Raw genomic sequence first — 16,817 nt, 5'->3', positions numbered from 1 at the left:
GGAGAGCGAAGGCTCCCTGGGCCTCCCATCCTCCTTCTGAGAGAAGTTCCCCGGCTTCCACATTCATTGCTCAGCCCGCCGTCCAGGCAATCAGAGTCTGATTGTCTGCCGTATATAAAAAGGCGATTTTAGCTTGTCAGGCGGTATGCTCTGCGTAGACCATTTTTCTTCCACCTGTTGACCTTCCCTCCCTGTCATACAATACGCTTAAACAGGATATTTTAATTTATGCAGATTCCATATAGACTTTTAGTTTCCCAGGGTGTATACCCTCCGTTGACCATTTATGTTTAAGAGTTTTCCTTGCCCCTTCTCTGCCCCAGAATGGGAAGGGAGCTCTTTCCCACTGTATGGGGGGGGGCGGCTTTCTTTTATGGTTATGTGGGGAGCCTTACCTTTACCCCCCTTAAGGTGGTAGGTCTTTTTTGTAAAATTGTTAGTCAAATGTTGATCAAATATTATAAGTTTTTGTGATATGCATGAAACATGTGCAGAATATGATCTGCTCTCATGCTGAAAGCAAGTAGAGAAACATTGTGAAAAAATGATGTAAACCTAAGCTAAGCAAACGACCAGTCAATGGAAATGTTTATTATAATGTATCAACAATAACACATTATCATAGTTATTTGGTGCTTATACGAAACAGGTATCAGGGATTGTCACCAGTGATTTTATTTATGTTAACAGTGCATGTCACTACAAATAATGATGGTAGCGAAATTAAGTTTTGTTTATTCTACCTAATATAAAGTATATACACAAAACAAAGTAAACATCTGCTGAATTTGATATTAAGCAGCAAAATATTTCAAAACATAAAAATGTGAAACATAACATGAATACTCTCCATTATCACTTGAAAACATTGGTCTTGGTAGGCAGTTTATTAGATGCTCAAATAGTGGTCTTGGTATGGTGTGCTTAATATTATTGTATGCAAAATTTAAAAACACAAAAGAGGGTACAATCAATATTGAAAAAGTAACATCTGTCACAGAAAATAGTAATTTATAAATATCAAAAGGAATATTATTCTGTACTTAAAATGTTAAACTTACTGTTAACAATAATTTAAAATGGTGATCAGGATGAGTCCAACAACTTAGTCCTTGAGCTTTCTTATTGGTCATAGTAAAAAGAAATTGTAGTCTTTCAAGTTTGTTGGTCGCATTGGGATTCTTGGAATGTATCAACAGATTCCTGCATATGAATCTTTGTTAATTTCACACAATACAAAATATATATACAAAACAAAGTAAAGCATAGTATAGGGTTAGTTGTGTCCTCTAATTATCAACCAACTATTGCTAAAAAGAGAAAAGCACTGGAAATGTTTCTTATAATGTATCAATATTGAATTGTTCTCATGAAACACAAATCGAAATAGTGATAGTTATTTGGCGCTTATAAGAAACAGGTATCAGGGATTTTGGTGTATCAGATGTTTTTACAGTGAACTTAACTTTCAAGAAACAAATTGGTATGCAATGACATAGGCTAAGAATCTTAGACAAAATATATTCAAATGAAAAAAAATGTTGAACACTTATAACTTTGTATGGACTCTCAAAAACATTTGTAAAAAATGTGTAAACAAATGTAAAAAAAAATGATCCGCTCTACTTGATGACATCAAGCACAGTAATATTTTAGTGAAGACAATATGAAATTGATGTTCAGTGATTAGTTTGGATAAATGAGAAAATGTAATTGTTTGATGCATAAAAATAACTCATTTGCTGTATTTAATATTAAGCAGCAAAATATAGTGATTTGAATATTTAGGAAAACATCAAACCAGATTATGTAAAAAAAAAAAGATGAAATTAGAAAATATATATTTTATGCTTATGAGTTTTGCCAAATAAAATTTTGTGGCAGAAATTGGGTGATTACCAAGTAATTTTATTTTGGTAAAATTCTTAAATTATTTCAATGTTTATTATAATTTCTAATTAGTGACTTGTTATCATCAAAATCCGCCCCAAAGAGTGTCCTTTCTTTTATTAGGTATCAGAATAGGTATCCAGATTTCTACTTCTATACAAATGTGATATTGTAGTACAGTAAATGTCAAATTGTTTTTCAAGTATTAGTTTGTAACGTTTGTACTGACTTCATCAGATGTCATGTAAGGAACTGAATTCTATTTAAGACTTTATCTGAAGTGTTTTTATTTTGGTAGATCATGTGTGATTACACTGTAGTAATTGCGCTGATAGCATGTTAACTACAAATGACAAAAGATAAATCAATTTCTGATTCAGCTACACAATATAAACTAAAGGAAATCAAATTTGCAAAATAAAAGAAAAATGTAGTTATGGGTTAGTTTGGAGTTAGAATAAAAAGCCAACAAAACAGTTAGTTTATATTGTGTAGACTGTTTAATTAACTTTGTTCATTTCTGATAGTATTGAGAGTGGTCAATGAAAATCTTAATTTCTGACAAAATACTGTAATTTTCTTGGATACCCATTCGTAAAAAGTACCTTTTTTGTGAAAAAAAAAACCACTCCCCAGATCACCGTCACCACCTAAAACACAAAAACAAAAATATCTTTATTCTTCAAATATTGTGGTTGACTGGAGGACGGGCTGAGCACTCCCAAAAAGGTAGGAGCCGGGGAACTTCTCCTCCCAGAAAGGGGGCCCGGGAAGGCTTCCCTGTCCCCATATTTTTTTTTTTTTTGTGTAAGGTTGATCTCTTTCGGAATGGAGTAAGCAGAACCGACAGGGGGGGGGGGGTCAATCAACCATACAAAAGGATATCTATCTCTTAGTTGAAAGAGGGAAGGTCTCCCTGTCCTCCCATACCCCTTCTGAGAGAAGTTTCCCCAGCTCTCAGCTTTGGGGTGGGGGGGGGGTAGGAGGGCTTAGCCCGCCCTCAAGGCAAATAGTCTGACTGTCTGCCTTATATAAAAAGGCGATTTTAGCTGGTCAGGTGGTATGACCTGCATTGACTATTTTTCCTCCACCTGTTGACCTTCCTTAATATTTATTTTTAATAATAAACACATTTTATTTTAATATTAATATTTATTTGTAATAATAAACACATTATATTATTTTAAATATTAATATTTATTTTTAATAATAAACACATATTATTTTAAATATTAATATTTATTTATAATAATAAACACATTTTATTCTACTTTAAATATTAATATTTATTTTTAATAATAAAAACAATTTTATTTGAATATTAATATGTATTTTTAATAATAAACTCATTTTTATTTTAATAATTATTTTTAATACTAACTCATTTTATTATTGTAAATGTTAATATTTATTTTTAATAATTATTGTTATTTAATAATAATATCTTCTATTTTTTTACTGTTTATGTCTAACTTTTATCGACTTTTTCTTTTTTAATAGCATATTCTTTAAATGAATAGAAAAATAATTTCCCAAATTTTAGACCCCGGTTATTTGGCTGATAGTCGATAAAAATGATTAAAAGAGAGATTCATGAACATTAACGTTGTCATATAAAAAGAAAATGCTAATAAGAAGTGTTTTTAATCAATGTAACATATTTATTCAACTCTGTCATATATTTGTTTGATGACAACTTTTTCGAATCTGTGTACAGTAAAAACGATATACTTACATAGGATTTTGAAAGCATTTAAACTGTCGAAGAGTTTTATTATAAATAAAAGAGTTTAGTTTGTTGAACTTAATGGACTTTTTTGTTGTATCTATTAACTGTTTATTCTTTTTATCAAACAAAAAGAGAATTTTTATATTGACATGTGATGGACTGTTTTTCTAACATCGAAATTTTAAAATTAGTTTTATTTAAAAAAAAAAAAAAACTCGCCATTAGTGGACGGTCAAAAGACAAATATATAACAAATAAATGTTAGGAAAGGCAAGATAAGTTACTTTTCTATCCAACTGGATATATTTTTTGTGTTTTTATTCAATGTAACATATTTATTCAGCTCGAAAAACATACAGTGTTTACCGATGTATTCGAAAAATGCCACCAGTTGTTTACATACCCATTTGCCGGAAGTGACGGTTTTTTTTTATATAAGTTTTATTCAAACAGGCTTTAAGTTCAAATTAATGGACTTTTTTTTATACTTCCAAAATAAACTATTACAGTCGTTTAAAACATAATAGAAGTATTATTTTATATTTTTTAAAAACAATGTTTACAAAATGTCTATGCGCGTTTCTTCCGGCCGGCTGCGAATAGCATAAATAAATAACTGTTGCCAGAATTTATCGCATTTTTATTTTTTAATAGCATTTTCTTAAAACGAATAGAAAAATAATTTCCCATGAAAAAAAAAAAAAGAAAATGCTATTAAATATAATAAAAATTACTGAGATAAAAATATAAAAAAATACGTACGTAACAACAAAAACACACCGAAGAAAGTGTGTGTGTGTGTGTGAGAGAGAGAGAGAGAGAGAGAGAGAGGGAGGGAGGGAAGAGGAAGCGGTGTATGTTGAATTTTGTTCCTTTTCGAAGCAGCACAAAAAGTAAGTGTTTCCATAGTAACCAAACCGTGACGTCACGTCACGTGACATGACTAAGCGTTTTTAAACGAATAGAAAAATAGAAAGAGGGTGATAGAGAAAGTGAGAGAGAGAGAGAGTAAGTGTGAGAGAGAGAGACGGTGTTGGTTTTACTCCCCCCCCCTTCCAGCTTAAGAGGTATGAGGTCACGTGGTCATATACAAAATGGCTAATTATTTTACATTACATAAATATTACGATATTTTTATAATCGTCTAATATTTTGAAAGGTGAATTTTTTTATTCCCGTACATTTTTTCCTGGCATTTTTCGTTAAAACTCTTGTATAAATAATATTTTTAACCAGGTAATAACGATGGAAACATTGGCATAAAGTAAAAAAAAAGATATAACTGAGCCGAAGAGAAAAATGCAAAAGTATCGGAGAAAGATTTTTTTATTAACAATTGTTCGCCATTAGTGGACGTTGACGTCACGTCACGTGACATGACTAAGCTTTTTTTTTTTACGTATTAATTACATTGGATCATTCAAGAATTACGTAATAAAAAGCATTACAATGACAGTTTTTTTTGGGACCCCCTTGGAGATAACTGATACGTTTACCCCTTTCTCCTCGTCCGTTTGACGTGAAATTTCGATATTTGTCATCCGGGACACGGGGCTTCGATATGATACCAAATTTATCAAGTCTGGTTGTGTCTTTCAAAAGTTTTAGCGTTACATACAAACATACAAACTCACAGACATTTGGGATTTATATATATAGAAGACTAGCAGGGCTACCCGGCGTTGCTCGGGACCGTATAAACAATGAAAAAACAAAAGCAGATATTGAACATATGTTTGATTCTTAGGGGAGAGGAATCTTTCATCTCTATGTATTATTTGTTTTATCTACCCTAGGACTGATATTGTTCATGTTTTATCCCTAGCATAGGTAATTTACAGCATGTATATGAAATTGTTTTACCTTAGGGAGAAGAGAACAGGTAATATACAACATAATGTGTCTATATTACATCCCTGGCAACGCCTAGAAACCAGCTAGAACATGTATTTCAGTCAATCTTTATTATATCCTGGGCTATGCCGGGAAACCAGCTAATCTCTTTTTAGTGACTTGACCACCAAAATACCTCCCTAAGTGTGTCCTTTCTTTTGAACTTATTAGATATAGGTATCTAGAAATGTGTGTGAAATTTTGTTGAATGCATTGTTCACTATGATTTTCTTATTGTTCTACACAATATCAACTGTAGCGAAATAACACAGTAAACTTAGTGTAGTGTTAGAATAAAGAGCAAAGGAAAAAATTAGAATCATATTTTGTAATTGCAAATCTAAATTTGCTAGCATGTACCAGTATTTGCCAGGTTGTGGAAATTTGGAACTTATAACATATGTAGTGGCCTTTTCCTAGATACCTATTGCTAAAAATTATACTTTCATTTTGTTAGAAAAATCTCTCTTCAGATGCCCTGCATCATTCAAAATAAAAACAAATATTTTTATAATTGTTTCAGTATATTGCTACACAATGTGAAAGTTTTTAACGTTTGTAAAAAAAGTCATGAATGTGCTTATATTGCAAAAAAGAAAATATCAGTGCACAGTATTGAAAGTGTTTGAGATTCAAAAGTCTGTAACATTTCTACTAACTTCATAAGATGTCATGTGAGAAACTGAATTGAATATCAAGACATTATCTGAAGCGTTTTTATTTTGGTGTAACATATGTGTTTACAGTGAACCTTAACTTTTAATAAACAGATTGGTATGCAATGACATAGGCTAAGAATCTTTAAAATATATATAAATTGGAAAAATGTGTGAACAAATGAAAAAAAAATGATCCGCTCCACTTGATGACATCAAGCACAGTAATATTTTAGTGAAGAAAATATGAAATTGATGTTCAGTGATTAGTTTGGATGAATGAGAAAATGTAATTGTTTGATGCATAAAAATAACTCAGTTGCTGTATTTGATATTAAGCAGCAAAATATAGTGATTTGAATATTTGGGAAAACATCAAACCAGATTATGTAAAAAGAAAAAAAAAAGATGAAATTAGAAAATATATATTTTATGTTTATGAGTTCTGCCAATCAAAATTTTGTGGCAGAAATTGGGTGATTACCATGCAATTTTATTTTGGTAAAATTCTTAAATTATTAGAATGTTTATTATAATTTCTAATTAGTGACTTGTTATAATCAAAATCCGCCCTAAAGAGTGTCCTTTCTTTTATTAGGTATCAGAGTAGGTATCAAGATTTCTACTTCTATACAAATGTGATATTTCAGATCTGTACATAAAAAATTTGTTGAATATATAGGTTGAGAATTGTTCTGTGTCGCTCTCTCTCACACACACACGCATTCTCACTTTTATAGATATAATAGATAGATTACTCTAGATATATTTCCATATGTCTGAATACCCTATATACAAATTTTCAAATCTGTAGATAAAAAAATTTGTTGAGTATATAGGTTGAAAATTGTTCTCTCTCTCTCTCTCTCACACACACATTCTCAATTTTAGAGATATAATAGATAGATTATGCTAGATATATTTCCATATGTCTGAATACCCTATATACAAATTTTCTAATCTGTAGATCAAATATTTGTTGAATATATAGGTTGAAAATTGTTCTTACTCTCTCTCTCTCTCTCTCTGGCTAACTCACACACACATTCTAACTTTTATAGATATAATAGATAGATTATGCTAGATATATTTCCATATGTGTGAATACCCTATATACAAATTTTCTAATTTGTAGATAAAAAATTTGTAGAGTGCATAGGTTGAGAATTGTTCTCTCTATCTCTCACACACACACATTCTAACTTTTAAAGATATAATAGATTATGCTAGATATATTTCGATATTTCTGAATACCCTATATATAAAAATTTGTTGAATGTATAGGTTGAGAACTGTTCTCTCTCTCTCTCTCTCTCTCTCTCTCGCTCACACACACACACATTCTCACTTTTATAGATATAATAGAAAGATTATCCTAGATATATTTCTATTTGTATGAATACTCTATATACAAATTTTAAAATCTGTAGATAAAGAATTTGTTGAGTATATGGGTTGAGAATTGTTCTCTCTCTCTCTCTCTCTCTCTCTCTCACACACACACACATTCTCACTTTTATAGATATAATAGATTATGCTAGATATATTTCCATATGTCTGAATACCCTATATACAAATTTTCAAATCTGTAGATAAAAAATTTGTTGAGTATATAGGTTGAGAATTGTTCTCTCTCTCTCTATCACACACATTCTCACTTTTATAGATATAATAGACAGATTATGCCAGATATATTAAAATATGTCTGAATGCCCAATATACAAATTTTGAAATCTGTAGATAAAAAATTTGTTGTATACATAGGTTGACAATTGTCCTCTCTCTCACACACACACACATTCTCACTTTTATACATATAATAGATAGATTATGCTAGATATATTTCTATATGTCTGAACACCCTATATACAAATGTTCAAATCTGTGGATAAAAAATTTGTTGAATGTATAGGTTGAGAATTTTTATCTCTCTCTTTTTCTCTCTCTCTCTCTCGCTATCTCACACACACGCATTCTCACTTTTATAGATAAAATAGATAGATTATGCTAGATATATTTCCATATGTCTGAATACCCTATATACAAAGTTTCAAATCTGTAGATAAAAAATTTGTTGAATATATAGGTTTAGAATTGTTCTCTCTCTCTCTCACACACACATTCTAACTTTTGTAGTTATAATAGATAGATTATGCTAGATATATTTCCATATGTCTGAATACCCTATATACAAATTTTCTAAACTGTAGGTAAAAAATTTGTTGAGTATGTAGGTTAAGAATTGTTCTCTCTCTCTCTCACACACACACACACACAAGTTCTCACTTTTATAGATATAATAGATAGATTATGCTAGATATATTTCTATATGTCTGCCTACCCTATATACAAATTTCCAAATCTGTGCCCAAAAATGTGTGGAATATATAGGTTGAGAATTGTTCTCTCTCTCTCTCTCTCACACATATTCTCACTTTTATAGGTTATATAGGTTGAGAATTTTTTGCTCTTTCCATCACTCACATTCACACTTTTATAGATATAATACATAGATTATGCCAGATATATTTACATATGTCTGAATACCCAATATACACATTTTCAAATCTGTAGATAAAAAATTAGTTGAATATATAGGTTGAGAATTGTTCTCTCTCTCTCTCTTTCTCTCTCTCTCACACACACATTCTCACTTTTATAGATATAATAGATAGATTATGCTAGATATATTTCCATACGTCTGAATACCCTATATCCAAATTTTCTAATATGTAGATAAAAAATTTGTTGAATATATAGGGTGAGAATTTTCCTTCCTCTCTTTCTCTCTCTCTCTTTCTCACACACACACAAGCTGAAAATTGTTCTCTCTCTCTCTCTCTCTCTCTGACTCTCTCTCTCTCTCTCACACACACACACATGGTCATTTTATAGATATAATAGATAGGTTATGCTAGATATATTTCTATATGTCTGAATACCCTATATACAAATTTTCAAATCTGTAAAGATAGAATTTGTTGAATATATAGGTTGAGAATTGTTCTCTCTCTCTCTCTCTCTTTCACACACATTCTCACTTTTATAGATATAATAGATAGATTATGCTAGATATATTTCCTTATGTCTGAATACCCTATATACAAATTATCAAATCTGTAGATACAAAATTTGTTGAGTATATAGGTTGAGAATTGTTCTCTCTCTCTCTCTCTCTCACTCACTCACTCACTCACTCACTCACACACACATTCTACCTTTTATAGATATAATAGATTATGCTAGATATATTTCCATATGTCTGAATACCCTGTATACAAATTTTCAGATCTGTACATAAAAATTAGTTGAATATATAGGTTGAGAATTCTTCTCTCTCTCTCTCTTCTCTCTCTCTCTTTCACACACATTCTCACTTTTCTAGATATAATAGATAGATTATGCTAGATATATATCCATATGTCTGAATACCCTATATACAAATTTTCTAATCGGTAGATAAAAAATTTGTTGAATATATACGGTGAGAATTGTACTTACTCTCTCTCTCTCTCTCTCTCTCTCACGCACACATTCTCACTTTTATGGATATAATAGATAGATTATGCTGGATATATTTCCATATGTCTGAATACCCTATATACAAATGGTCAAATCTGTAGATAACAAATTTATTGAATAGATAGGTTGAGAATTGTTCTCTCTCTCTCTCTCTCGCAACCTTATACACACAACCACACGCAAACATTCTGACTTTTATAGATATAATAGATCGATTATGCTAGATATATTTCCATATGTCTGAATACCCAATATACAAATTTTCAAATCTGTAGGTAAAAAATTTGTTGAATATATAGGTTGAGAATTGCTCTCTCTCTCTCACACACTCACATTCTCACTTTTATAGATATAATGTATAGATTATGCTAGATATATTTCTATATGTCTGAATACCCTATATACAAAGTTTAAAATCCGTAGATAAAAATACGTTGAGTATATAGGTTGAGAATTGTTCTCTCTCTCTCTTACGCACACACACACACACACACACACACACACATTTTCACTTTTATAGATATAATAGATAGATTATGCTAGATATATTTCCATATGTCTGAATACCCTATATACAAATTTTCAAATCTGTAGATAAAAAATGTATTGAATATATAGGTTGAGAATTGTTGTCTCTCTCTCTCTCTCTCTCTCCCTCTCTCTCTCTCTGGCTACCTCACACACACACACATTTTCACTTTTATAGATATAATAGATAGATTATGCTAGATATATTTCCATATGTCTGAATACCCTATATACAAACTTTCAAATCTGTAGATAAAAAATTTGTTGAGTATATAGGTTGATTCTCTCTCTCTCACACGAAACTGTGCGCTCGGCTTCTTCCCCCCCTTCCCACCCCAAATGCTTGGGAAACTGTGCACTGTTTTTGTTGGTTTTCAAGCTGCCTCTTCCCCCCCCCACACACACACAGTTTAACAGTAGTAGGAGGTCAAGAGAAAGAGGGTGAGAGAGAGAGAAGAGTAAGTTGGTGAGAGAGAGAGAAAAGAGAAAGAGGGTGTTGGTTTTATATTTTTATTATCGTCTAATATTTTGAAAGCTGAATTTCTAATAAAATGTGCATCTATAGGAGATAATGCCTGGGAATGTGTTCCCCCCCCCACAGTTTAACAGTGGTGTGACGTCAAGAGAAAGAGGGTGAGAGAGAGGGAAGAGTAAGTGGGTGAGAGAGAGAAAGAGAGAGAAAAAAAAAGAAAGACGGTGTTGGTTTTGTGAAAAAAGTTGTTATTTACAATTGTTCGCATTCTTGGCCTTTTGGTCAAGATCAAAGTGTAGTATCTGTTCTTCAGATGCTGCACTTCTATTTCTTGTTCTCTTTCGGTGGAGGAGAAATCCTCCACGACTGAGACAATTTTTATTTTTGTACCTTTTCTCCACGTTAAAAAACGACCCTGGTGTCTAACTCTGTCCCGTGGCGAGGCATAGTAAATAGGTACAATTGTTCGCCATTAGTGGATGTTGACGTTACGTCACGTGACATGACTAAGCGTTTTTTTTTTTTTAGTATGAATAACATTTTTTGTTTTAATTATAAAGTCTACACTTAATTTGATAGAAAATGATGTATATATAATAGAAAAAAAAAATTACTGGTTTTGTTGGATTCAAGTGGATCCCCCCCCTCCAGTTTAAGAGATAGCAGGTCACGTGGTAATATACAAAATGGCTAGCGTAAATATAAAGATCGGTTTTTTTATCGACGAATATTTTGAAAGCTGAATTTTTTTTTATTCCTGTACATTTTTTCCTGATATTTTTCGTTAAAACTCTTGTATAAATACTATTTTTAACCAGTTAAATACGTTGGAGACATTGTCATGGAGTTTAATAATCTCTAGAACAAAGCAGAAGAGAAATTACAAAAGTATCGGTAAAACAAAGTGTTTGTTTACATTTGTTCGCCATTACTGGATGTTGACGTCACGTCACGTGACATGACTAAGCGTTTTTGGATTATGTAATATTAACATTAAAATGACAGGTTTTTTGGGGGGCCCCCCTAGGAGAGAAATGATCAGTTCACCCCCTTTTAATGGTCCGTTTGGTGTGGAATTTCGATATTTGTCATGCGGGTGATCAAGGTTCAATATGATACATAATTTGTCAACTTTGGTTGTGTCTGTCAAAAGTTTGAGCTGACGTCACGTCACGTGACACGTATTGAATAACGTTAAAATGACAGGTTTTTTGGGGGGCCCCCCTAGGAGAAAAACGATCAGTTGACCCCTTTCTACTGGTCCGTTTGACGTGAAATTTCGATATTTGTCATCCGGGTGATCAAGGTGCAATATGATACCAAATTTGTCAACTCTGGTTCCGTCTTTCAAAAGTTTTAGCGTTACAAACAAACATACATACATACATACATACATACATACATACATACACACCGATTTTTGCCTTTTATATATATAGACTAGCAGGGCTACCCGGCGTTGCTCGGGACCGTATAAACAATGAAAAAAACAAAAGCAGATATTGAACATATGTTTGATTCTTAGGGGAGAGGAATCTTTCATCTCTATGTATTATTTGTTTTATCTACCCTAGGACTGGTATTGTTCATGTTTTATCCCTAGCATAGGTAATTTACAGCATGTATATGAAATTGTTTTACCTTAGGGAGAAGAGAACAGGTAATATACAACATAATGTGTCTATATTACATCCCTGGCAACGCCTAGAAACCAGCTAGAACATGTATTTCAGTCAATCTTTATTATATCCTGGGCTATGCCGGGAAACCAGCTAATCTCTTATTAGTGACTTGACCACCAAAATACCTCCCTAAGTGTGTCCTTTCTTTTGAACTTATTAGATATAGGTATCTAGAAATGTGTGTGAAATTTTGTTGAATGCATTGTTCACTATGATTTTCTTATTGTTCTACACAATATCAACTGTAGCGAAATAACACAGTAAACTTAGTGTCGTGTTAGAATAAAGAGCAAAGGAAAAAATTAGAATCATATTCTGTAATTGCAAATCTAAATTTGCTAGCGTGTACCAGTATTTGCCAGGTTGTGGAAATTTGGAACTTATAACATATGTAGTGGCCTTTTCCTAGATACCTATTGCTAAAAATTATACTTTCATTTTGTTAGAAAAATCTCTCTTCGGATGCCCTGCATCATTCAAAATAAAAACAAATATTTTTATAATTGTTTCAGTATATTGCTACACAATGTGAAAGTTTTTAACGTTTGTAAAAAAAATCATGAATGTGCTTATATTGCAAAAAAGAAAATATCAGTGCACAGTATTGAAAGTGTTTGAGATTCAAAAGTCTGTAACATTTCTACTAACTTCATAAGATGTCATGTGAGAAACTGAATTGAATATCAAGACATTATCTGCAGCGTTTTTATTTTGGTGTAACATATGTGTTTACAGTGAACCTTAACTTTTAATAAACAGATTGGTATGCAATGACATAGGCTAAGAATCTTTAACAAAATATATATAAATTGGAAAAATGTGTGAACAAATGAAAAAAAAATGATCCGCTCCACTTGATGACATCAAGCACAGTAATATTTTAGTGAAGAAAATATGAAATTGATGTTCAGTGATTAGTTTGGATGAATGAGAAAATGTAATTGTTTGATGCATAAAAATAACTCAGTTGCTGTATTTGATATTAAGCAGCAAAATATAGTGATTTGAATATTTGGGAAAACATCAAACCAGATTATGTAAAAAGAAAAAAAAAGATGAAATTAGAAAATATATATTTTATGTTTATGAGTTCTGCCAATCAAAATTTTGTGGCAGAAATTGGGTGATTACCATGCAATTTTATTTTGGTAAAATTCTTAAATTATTTGAAGGTTTATTATAATTTCTAATTAGTGACTTGTTATAATCAAAATCCGCCCTAAAGAGTGTCCTTTCTTTTATTAGGTATCAGAGTAGGTATCAAGATTTCTACTTCTATACAAATGGGATATTTCAGATCTGTACATAAAAAACTTGTTGAATATATAGGTTGAGAATTGTTCTGTGTCGCTCTCTCTCACACACACACGCATTCTCACTTTTATAGATATAATAGATAGATTACTCTAGATATATTTCCATATGTCTGAATACCCTATATACAAATTTTCAAATCTGTAGATAAAAAATTTGTTGAGTATATAGGTTGAAAATTGTTCTCTCTCTCTCACACACACATTCTCAATTTTAGAGATATAATAGATAGATTATGCTAGATATATTTCCATATATCTGAATACCCTATATACAAATTTTCTAATCTGTAGATCAAATATTTGTTGAATATATAGGTTGAAAATTGTTCTTACTCTCTCTCTCTCTCTCGCTACCTCACACACACACATTCTAACTTTTATAGATATAATAGATAGATTATGCTAGATATATTTCCATATGTGTGAATACCCTATATACAAATTTTCTAATTTGTAGATAAAAAATTTGTAGAGTGCATAGGTTGAGAATTGTTCTCTCTATCTCTCACACACACACATTCTAACTTTTAAAGATATAATAGATTATGCTAGATATATTTCGATATTTCTGAATACCCTATATTCAAATTTTCAAATCTGTAGATAAAAAATTTGTTGAATGTATAGGTTGAGAACTGTTCTCTCTCTCTCTCTCTCTCTCTCTCTCTCTCTCTCTCTCGCTCACACACACACACACATTCTCATTTTATAGATATAATAGAAAGATTATGCTAGATATATTTCTATTTGTATGAATAATCTATATACAAATTTTAAAATCTGTAGATAAAGAATTTGTTGAGTATATGGGTTGAGAATTGTTCTCTCTCTCTCTCTCTCTCTCACACACACACACAGACACACACACACACATTCTCACTTTTATAGATATAATAGATTATGCTAGATATATTTCCATATGTCTGAATACCCTATATACAAATTTTCAAATCTGTAGATAAAAAATTTGTTGAGTATATAGGTTGAGAATTGTTCTCTCTCTCTATCCCACACATTCTCACTTTTATAGATATAATAGACAGATTATGCCAGATATATTGAAATATGTCTGAATGCCCAATATACAAATTTTGAAATCTGTAGATAAAAAATTTGTTGCATACATAGGTTGAGAATTGTCCTCTCTCTCACACACACACACATTCTCACTTTTATACATATAATAGATAGATTATGCTAGATATATTTCTATATGTCTGAACACCCTATATACAAATGTTCAAATCTGTGGATAAAAAATTTGTTGAATGTATAGGTTGAGAATTTTTCTCTCTCTCTCTTTTTCTCTCTCTCTCTCTCGCTATCTCACACACACACATTCTCATTTTTATAGATAAAATAGATAGATTATGCTAGATATATTTCCATATGTCTGAATACCCTATATACAAATTTTCAAATCTGTAGATAAAAAATTTGTTGAATATATAGGTTTAGAATTGTTCTCTCTCTCTCTCACACACACATTCTGACTTTTGTAGTTATAATAGATAGATTATGCTAGATATATTTCCATATGTCTGAATACCCTATATACAAATTTTCTAAGCTGTAGATAACAAATTTGTTGAGTATGTAGGTTAAGAATTGTTCTCTCTCTCTCTCTCACACACACACACACACACACAAGTTCTCACTTTTATAGATATAATAGATAGATTATGCTAGATATATTTCTATATGTCTGCCTACCCTATATACAAATTTTCAAATCTGTACCCAAAAATGTGTGGAATATATAGGTTGAGAATTGTTCTCTCTCTCTCTCTCTCACACACATATTCTCACTTTTATAGATATAATAGAAAGATTATGCTAGATATATTTCTATATGTCTGAATACCCTATATACAAAATTTCAAATCTGTAGATAAAAAATTTGTTGAGTATATAGGTTGAGAATTGTTCTCTCTCACACACACCTACACACACACACACACACACACACACACACATTCAACCTTTTATAGATATAATAGATTATGCTAGATATATTTCCATATGTCTGAATACCCTACATACAAATTTTCAAATCTGTAGATAAACAATTTGTTGTAAATATAGGTTGAGAATTTTTTGCTCTTTCCATCACTCACATTCACACTTTTATAGATATAATACATAGATTATGCCAGATATATTTACATATGTCTGAATACCCAATATACACATTTTCAAATCTGTAGATAAAAAATTAGTTGAATATATAGGTTGAGAATTGTTCTCTCTCTCTCTTTCTCTCTCTCTCACACACACATTCTCACTTTTATAGATATAATAGATAGATTATGCTAGATATATTTCCATACGTCTGAATACCCTATATCCAAATTTTCTAATATGTAGATAAAAAATTTGTTGAATATATAGGGTGAGAATTTTCCTTCCTCTCTTTCTCTCTCTCTCTCTGGCTACCTCACACACACACACATACACATTCTCACATTTATTGATATAATAGATAGAATATGCTAGATATATTGCTATATGTCTGAATACCCTATATACAAATTGTCAAATCTGTAGATAAAAAATGTGTTGAATATATAGGCTGAAAATTGTTCTCTCTCTCTCTCTGACTCTCTCTCTCTCTCTCACACACACACACATGGTCATTTTATAGATATAATAGATAGGTTATGCTAGATATATTTCTATATGTCTGAATACCCTATATACAAATTTTTAAATCTGTAGATAAAAAATTTGTTGAGTATATAGGTTGAGAATTGTTCTTTCTCTCTCTCACACACACATTCTCACTTTTATAGATATAATAGATTATGCTAGATATATTTCCAAATGTCTGAATACCCTATATACAAATTTTCAAATCTGTAAAGATAGAATTTGTTGAATATATAGGTTGAGAATTGTTCTCTCTCTCTCTCTCTTTCACACACATTCTCACTTTTATAGATATAATAGATAGATTATGCTAGATATATTTCCTTATGTCTGAATACCCTATATACAAATTATCAAATCTGTAGATACAAAATTTGTTGAGTATATAGGTTGAGAATTGTTCTCTCTCTCTCTCTCTCACTCACTCACTCACTCACTCACTCACTCACACACACACACACACAGTCTACCTTTTATAGA

At 31.1% G+C, this 16,817-nt stretch overlaps 1 protein-coding gene and 1 pseudogene across 1 annotated transcript in view; one reads left to right on the top strand and one right to left on the bottom strand.

Moving 5' to 3' along the window:
- LOC145259607 (contactin-like) overlaps nt 1–16,817 on the bottom strand; it is a 193,192-nt gene that overhangs the window by 115,092 nt on the left and 61,283 nt on the right. The window lies entirely within an intron of this gene.
- LOC145260086 (U2 spliceosomal RNA) lies at nt 10,952–11,085 on the top strand (annotated as a pseudogene).

Source organism: Euprymna scolopes, chromosome 35 (genome assembly GCF_053919585.1).
Source record: "Euprymna scolopes isolate OS-2025 chromosome 35, ASM5391958v1, whole genome shotgun sequence".
NCBI classification, from domain to species: domain Eukaryota; kingdom Metazoa; phylum Mollusca; class Cephalopoda; order Sepiida; family Sepiolidae; genus Euprymna; species Euprymna scolopes.
The sequence above is the reverse complement of the archived record's forward strand: the minus strand, read 5'-3'. Positions and strand labels throughout refer to the sequence as shown.